Genomic DNA, 8,533 nt, shown 5'->3' on the forward strand with positions numbered 1-8,533 from the left:
ACACACACACACGGAAACACACACAACCGGCAGCATGAGATCGAGGCTTGCGAACTGCCGTGAAAAGTGGCAGGTTTTTGAGTGAAATGATATTTCTATGCCAGACACATCCCTCCAAATCAGCAACGCTATCTCTGCAGGGTTTTTAGAAAAAGACGATGCTCTTCTTTTGATACGTGGGTTTTATTTTCTATCTGTAGTTGTGTTTTTTCGAGACCTGATTTTTTTTTTTTTTGAAGAAAAACAAAACGAAAACCAAACAACACAGCGTTACTGATGTCAGCTAATCTGAGGCTTTCAGTTAAATGTGCAATTTCTAGTGAAGGGGCGGGGGGGATGCGGGGGGTAGGGGGGGTGTCCCTTCACACCCACTCATGCATTTAAACTGTTTTAATACAGAAGAGATGTCATGCAGTACATAAGCACTCATAGTGACTGTGGCAGCAGGATGATGCTGGTCATAGGTTTCGAGTCTTTGTGTCAGTTATCTTCAACCTCACTGCCAAAATCCTGAAAACACTGAATCCCCTGAAGTCTGGGGGCTTTGTTTCAGACTAACTTTCCTATGAGGGTTTTTTCAATGGGAGTCAAAGGAATAACAAATTAAAAGGATAATCCCAGTTTATACTTGGAGCTTATTTGAGTAAGTCTGGACAGTGATTATTTGCCTGTTGCTGGCAAGTAACACATCAGACCCATTAGAAAGCTATGGGTCCCAGTTAGTGCACACACACAGTTTATATAAAATATGTACCACCAGACACTGTACGTTATTGTTTCTCATGCTTTTGTGTAACAGGTTTGTTGGCGAGTTACTGAAGTTGAAATCAAGGGGGAAATAAAGTCTGGATTTACCTCCAGTCACAGCATTTAAAAGTATAGCAAATAGTAAAACCAGGGTTTCTCCCAGTTTTTTAAATCCTGAAAAAGGAGTAGCTTAAATATCATCAGTACAAAATGTTGCCCTATTTTAAAATGTATTCAAATTTCAGGTGAAACCAGCATTGGCATTGCTTTACATTATCGTGGCCAAGTGCGAGAAAGAGATCAGCAACTTCAATGATGATCAGATTCAGCTCATCGCGTGATATGATATTCACCGATATAGTGCTTTTACATTGCAGCAATGCAAAAGTATAAAATAAAAAATGTCAAAAACAAGCTCAGTGAGTCACAGCTAATGTATCTTCAATACTTCCATGTTATTTTGTTCTCAGCGTCAATGACGGAGGAGATTTGAGGCAGCACTTGTCACCTCCGCTAACCAATTTCCTGGGGGAAATCCTGGCCCTACACAGAATTTCACAAGAAACATGACAGGGTTTAAAGAAGTTTCAAAACCAAGCGTTGTAATTAAGCATGTTATATATTGTGTCCCTATCTTCTTAATGCATCATCTTTAGGGATTATAATCTGGTTTGATTATTATCTGAATTACAATCTGTCCAAACATTCAAGATTCAAGCACATAACTGAGTGGTCACAAAGTTATTATGAGTAAACCAAGTGAAAAACAAACTGATATTATCCTTGAAAAAAAAAGTACAACCTGACGATAAAAAATAATGGTGTATGATAGAAACTTTAAGTCGGTGCCGATACTTGATTATTAAAACCAAGAGGGCTTTAATGACTCCCAGTTATTATAAATGTATGTTCCTATATCGATATGTGTACAAATATTTAAAGCTGTGTGCAGACAGATGTTTTGTCAGAGTAAAAGTCTAATGCAACATGTTTTATTCATCAACTTCAAATTGGAGTGTCTTTAAGTCAGTATATAAGGCCTAATCTATAATATTTGCCACCGCCACCACACTAAATATAAATTATAACCCTGCACATTTCCTCTCTTACCCATTTTATTAAGCAGTGGCACAGAATGTCTCTCTTTGGCCACAAGTATAGGGCTTGGCAATATGGCCACGATAAAACATTTTCAAATCAGTTACAGTTTAAGTTGAATTAGTTGGAGGAGGAAATGTGCAGCAGGTCATGATTTAAGAAACAATATGTAGTAATGAAGGACCTTTGCTTCTTAAAGCCAAAGTGAAAACACAGAAAACACTGTTATTGGGTGTCTTGTTCATGTTAGTGTGTGGAGAGATGCATTGTGGTTAATGGTGCTGGGATGTTAACACGAAACCACAACATGCTGGCTGTCAGTAGCGATGCAGAACGCTCAGACTCCCCCCCCCCCCCGTATGAGATCATTGCATCGATGCACACGGATGTTTACACATGCAACACATCCTCACGTACACAGACTGTGCTGAGATCAGTCGTGTAAAGAATATGATAAATGCTTGTTCAGGACTTTCTTCACCGACTGTCACAACATAGAAACTCGTCTCGTCCGTTCATCCTGTGGGTGTCCTAACAACAACAACAACAACAACAACAACAACCCCACTCCTCGGTTTACTCAGGAGATTTAAACAAAGACTAATCCAGCAGCAGAAAGATCAGATCTGTCAGCATTAGATATATTCCTTCATCATAAATTTCAAAAATAATAATAATAATAATTCTTCAGATTTACTCAGGAGACCAATGGCTAGGACCAACAAACAACCAACTCATTCTTTTCCATTCTTGTAGAGCTCCACTCTCCACTAGTGTGGTTGTTCTCTTGGGTCACATCGAGTGCACACAGAAACTTCAGCACTAATGAACTCTCCACATCACTAATGAGAAGTAATGTCTACTCTGCAACACTGGTGGCATTTAACCACTTTAGTAGTGTGATGGGGTGGGGGTGGGGGGGGGGGAGTAAACAACAACAACAACAACAGATATATAAAGAGTCGCTTTTACTTTCTCTCTTTCTCTATCTGTAAATATTCTAATAATAAACTGCAAGTTGCACTGACATTTGCCTTCATCTGGCCTCTTTGTCCACAAGTGATTGAATTTGAAATTGTGTAACTGAAATTGTGGAATTTATAGTAAGTTGCTCCCTTTTTTTTATTTACAGTTGTAGAAGGAATAATATTTCTTTAAACTACAAATACTATTTGCAAAAGGATTAAATGTTAGTGGTGCTACAGTGTGAATTAAAGGTGCCATATGTAAGAATGTGACCAAAAACCGTTACTACATTAAAAGTCAAAATACCGAGGTGTGAAGATTATTCCCGAGTCTCTGTGACATATTAGGAGGATTTTATGGCCAGTTGCTTTAGATTTATTACATAATGCACCTTTAAATCAGGTGGTCACAGTTCAGCTGCTGCTGCTGCTGGGTTAGCACCAGGGCTAACCCTAACATACATTAAACACATGAAAGATTATTAAATACTGTTGCATATTTCCTTTTTGTCACATACCAATTTTCCTCGTGGTTACTGAAACTTAAACTATGATCCAGTCTGAACAGCAGGTGTGATGATAGTTCACAATTACTTTTAATGTGAAGTGTGTAAACCACGAATACATGTTTACAAATCATCTCTTTTTTCAAGATTACAGATTAATTGACAATCTTGACAAACATAATTTCTAACTACATGTGATTACTTCCACGTAAAAATACACTAACCCATTTTGTATGAAGGTCATTTTTTTTTTAACATCAAAACATTTCTGCCACCAAGCTTCTTAAACCAGTTCGTTTCCTACGTTTTTAGCTCTGTGCCGCTAACCTCAATATGCAGCCTATACCTCAGGAAAAAGAAAATGCACCCACCCATCCGGGGCCACAAACCCACAAACTCTGGTAGACGGATATATATGAGAAGCTACAGGCAGCATCAACCTGCATTGGAGAGCTCACAGAAAAACCACATTAACTCAGTCAATAAGTGATGAAAAGCAGCTTTCTGCTCAATGATACAAGAAGAAAAAAACGTTAAAAAAAACGACCCATCTAAACTCTCCAGTACATACACTGCACAGTAAAAAAAAAAAAACAGCATGCTTTGCGAAACAGGCTTAACACACACACACACGCACACATTTCTAGGAAGACAAAGGTTTTTTTTGTCATTTCTGTTTCCAATAATGCTCAACACCTCCTACCTGTTGTTTTTTGGCAAAAAGGGTTGATTTTAATACACTGAAATTGATTTCAATTAAATATACACACATTTTGCATGTATGTATGTGTTTTAATTCAATTTATCTTTTGGGTTGTGAGGTTTCAGCTCCAGCGCAGTCTAGCATTCAATGCAGTTTATTTTTGTTCATTTACAGTAAGAGTTTTCTGCACAGTGAGGTTTCACCACTGTGTGTTTGTTAGATCAAAAGGCAGCACAAGCCTGTATATTAAGTGATCGTACATCATCAGAACAGCACTTCTCAATTTGCTGTTACATAAAATACATTTTCCCTTTTTTTAGTTTCCACATGGGTAAGTGTTGCTCCAGCCCACTAGATGGCCACATCAACCACATTAACCACAAATCTTTATCCTGCTTCACTTGATGCTGTATCAGACGCTGTTATTTACATGTGGGTTGCATGAGTGTCATTTATTAAAAAAAATAAAATAAAATAAGGAACAGGCTGGATTCCTTGTTCTAAATGTACCAAGCAATAATGTCTGTCAAAAGATGTTCTAACCTTCCAAGAAAGAGGTTCGACTTCCTATAATGTCCCTGTTGTCCAAATGTCCCAATTGACAATAGACACTGTACAAAAACTATATTTGTTTATATAGTATAGACACTTTTCAACAGGATGTTCCAACACACACTGCTCTCATTTCTGCAACTTTGTCAGGAATTGGCGTTAACATATACAATTATATTTATTTTGTAATTTGATGGGTTGTTTTCAGAGGTGGAGAAAGTACTAAAATATTGTGCTCAAGTAAAAGTACCAATACTTTGGTGAAATATTACTCAAGTAGAAGTAAAAGTAGTCATCTGAAAATGTACTCAAGTAGAAGCAAAAAGTAGTTCATTTGAAATGTACTTTAAAGGGACACTGTGTAGTATTTATGGGTTTATATGACCCAAAATCCACTTTTTTATACATATTATGTGCTCCTGCATTGTCTAGTCGCTGTATAATAGTTTTTGTTTCATTTTTGTAGTGTTTCAAAAAGTCATGTAAAATAATATGGTCATGGTTGCATAGCCACTGTTAGCAGCGAGATGCCATGTTTCTACCGGAGCCTGTAAGGACAAACGCGAGAGAACAAATCAAGCGTCGCTTTACTTGTAGCGGAAGTCCCGCCTCCACTCTCTCCGCTTCGTCTGCTACGGCCGCGGTAGCTCGCCCTCTCCCTCGCCTCACGAACCTCATCTGCTGAAACGAAGAAAGACGACGAGGACGACATTTGACCGGCTGAGGATACCGTAGCGCTCAGGGAAGGGAGGGGGTGAGCAGAGGAGCAGTGAGGGTCGTAGAAATATGACAAGGGGTCAGAAATCCAAAACTATTTTGGAGATCACAGGATTTTACTTTATTTTTACTCAGATATGATTTATATAGTAACTAAGTACAATATTAGAGTCAGTACGTACTCAGGTAAAATACAAAATCCTGATTTTAAATTGTACTTAAAATAAAAAACACACAAAAAAAGTATTCAATACAGTAAATTGAGTAAATGTATTTCGTTACTTTCCACCTCTGGTTGTTTTACTGATTTCAACCAACGTGTCCCTGTGTGGGTATGAATCCCTGCTGATGTCCCACGTGCCCCACTGACCACATGCTCATTATGACAGCTGGCAAAAGTCCAAGGCCAGAGATCGACTGTGACCGACCGAGTGAACATGCAGTACGATGACACACATTCACACAAACACCAGAGATTCATGCAAGAATTACATCCCGGCCCAAAAAAAAAAAACCACATAAAGCAGACTAAAACCCACATATCTGCTTGCACACACGCGTATGTCCTAACGCACACATAAACAAACATGCACTTAAACTCCGGTTTGTGTAATCTAAATGGCTAGAGACGCACAGCTCGGCGCTCAGCGTGAAGCAGTGAACTGCATTTGAACCGGTGACCTCTGTAACTCACCCATATTGATGGCAGGCTGAACACTCACTCACAACACAACGCTTCAGCAAGTGCAGCATGGCCCCGGGGACTGGAAGCGTTAGTGGAAGAGGGGACATGGTGGGGAGGGGTGGGGATGAGAGGATGGGAGGATGGATGAGCAAGTGAGGAATATTACCAAACCAGTTCATTTTGTTAAGGGGTTAGTAGTAGGAAAACAAAGAGACGAGGGGTGACTAACATCGGTCGGTCTGGGTTTCAGTGACTCGTTATCCCTCTGTCCTCAAAAGTGTGGACAGTCAATTATCACTTGATTATCTTAATTGTCTTTTTTAAATACTTCTGTGACATCCTTCTGGTTTAACTTAACTTATGAGATCCCACAAGTGACAAATGTGCACCGTATTCCCCCAAAATGTTGCTTTTCCTTGTGAAAACTGGATACTATGGTCACTTGGAAAAAAGGTTTTTAATCCCTTAGACAAAACATCTACATATGTGCAATAACAAAATTCCCTACATACTATATTTGCAGATAATTATGCAATATTGGTCTCAAAGTCGTTGCATGCGACACGTGCTAAACTTTATTTCCCCCCCACAACGTCATGTGACTTCTCCTGGACGACACAGATTGGTTGCCTAATAAGCATTTGGGGTGACACAGAGGTGAGCCACCGCCGCCATAAATCATTCATTTTCATGTATAATTGCCCTATTTTGCATTAGCATTGCACTGTAAAGCCTATACACAGAGTCGAGATGCATGTAAGCATGTTCTTATCCATGACATAATATCCATTATGGATGTTAGACGATAATGCCGGGGTCAGTATTAGAATGGAGCGAGTACAGTAAGAGGTATAGCTGGGGTTTTACTGCCTTCCACTTCAATATTTGATCAGAAGAACTGGCAGCAACTATATCAGAGTGATCGTCAGCATCTTCAGGATCCGCACAGATGAAGAGGCTCCGAGATGTTTGATGCACAGCTCCTGTGAGTCTGTCTTTGCCACACTGACATGGAAGAAATGAGCATGACGAGCATGATGAAAATTGTCAGTGCCAAAGGAAAATTAAAGTAAATGTTCATAAAGAGTTACTGCTAACTGGGAGGAAACAATTAAAGCATGACTACAATGCAAGACCAAAAACTGTTTAACTGTATATTTCATCTATAGGGTATTTACATCCAGGTTATTAAAAAAAAAAAAAAAAAGTAGATTCTGGAAGGATGTTTCTCCAGATTTCCTAGCCTGGCTCCAGGGATTTACTCCCATTAACCAACAAAAAACCCTGTTAATCAGTAAACTGTAAAAGTAAACAAAGCCTTGTTAAAAAGAAGCAATTAAATCACATTTTCCAGGGTTATTCACACCGTCACATCATGAAAACATACCCCTATGGAGTCCACACTGGTCGTGTAAACAAGCCTAAAGGATATAGACGTGTTCTAGAACAGGATTCCCGATACGTTTACTGGAAAGACACCTCGGACAAAATGTATTTTGGAGCAAGAATAAAAGCTGACTGAAGTACAAGCAGAGTATTTTGAAATAAATATAGATAATGTTTCTGATTTTCCCTGAAAAGCTCATATTGGGAGATAAGCCAGCATTTGGGTCATCACAAAGGTGGAGGACAAGGTCAAGATGATGTGAAGATGAGTCAAAGTTCTTCCACACCAAAATGGAAGCTAGCTTTGTGCATGAAGTCAATCATCAAACAATCTAGAAAAAAAAGCAGGTGTTCAAGAATTCACCGAAACAGCCATATGGTTCCTACTGTGAATATTAGAGCACAGACTCTCTCTCATTTCTTTTCCACATTCAGTTCAACCGAGCTGTAGGTTCAGATGTGACAAAGGTGTTGTAGCCCGCAGCAGCCCACTTGACCTGGACTGCTTTGGGTGAGAATGTGCATGTCTTCGTTGAAAAGGTGTTGATCCTGTTTCAACACTTGTAGCTTTATTGTCAGTTACAATATGGCACCGAGCATCACTCTGGTAAAGGAGTGAGGCTGGACTGGTCTCAACTCTATATGACAACGAGGAGATGGAGATACGTCCGTCTGCAAACATATCAAACTGAGTGGGCATATTCGTCCACTCTGGGAGTTTTCCTCATTAGCCTACGCTACATGGCAAACGGGTGGTGTGGCCCCTTTTTTCCCCCCTTACAGGCGGCAATATCACAGCTCTGATCTGTCACCCTCCGCTTGCCTTAATGTGTGAAAGCAAGACGTGTTGCGCCTATTAGCACTTCTTGGCAAGGCTGGCATGCTGATCCCTCCTCCCCGGGGAGTCCAGCAATATGGTGCTGCGTGGTGACCGCCCGCCAGCCTTGGCTCCCTCTGTCACAACACATCACACATCCCCAACAACCACCGCCTCCTCCTTCACCACACCTCCATCACTGGGGCTGGCTGAGTGACAGGAGCGCCAAACAGCCAGAGCCAGGGGTTCACTGTGTAGAATAACAAAAACTTTTTCACGGAGAGGAGGTAGAGCGAGTCAAATTATACATCAAAAGGTAACATTTCTGCATTAAAATATCTAAAACTGACAAGATCA

Source organism: Microchirus variegatus, assembly GCF_963457635.1.
Source record: "Microchirus variegatus genome assembly, chromosome: 17".
NCBI lineage: Eukaryota > Metazoa > Chordata > Actinopteri > Pleuronectiformes > Soleidae > Microchirus > Microchirus variegatus.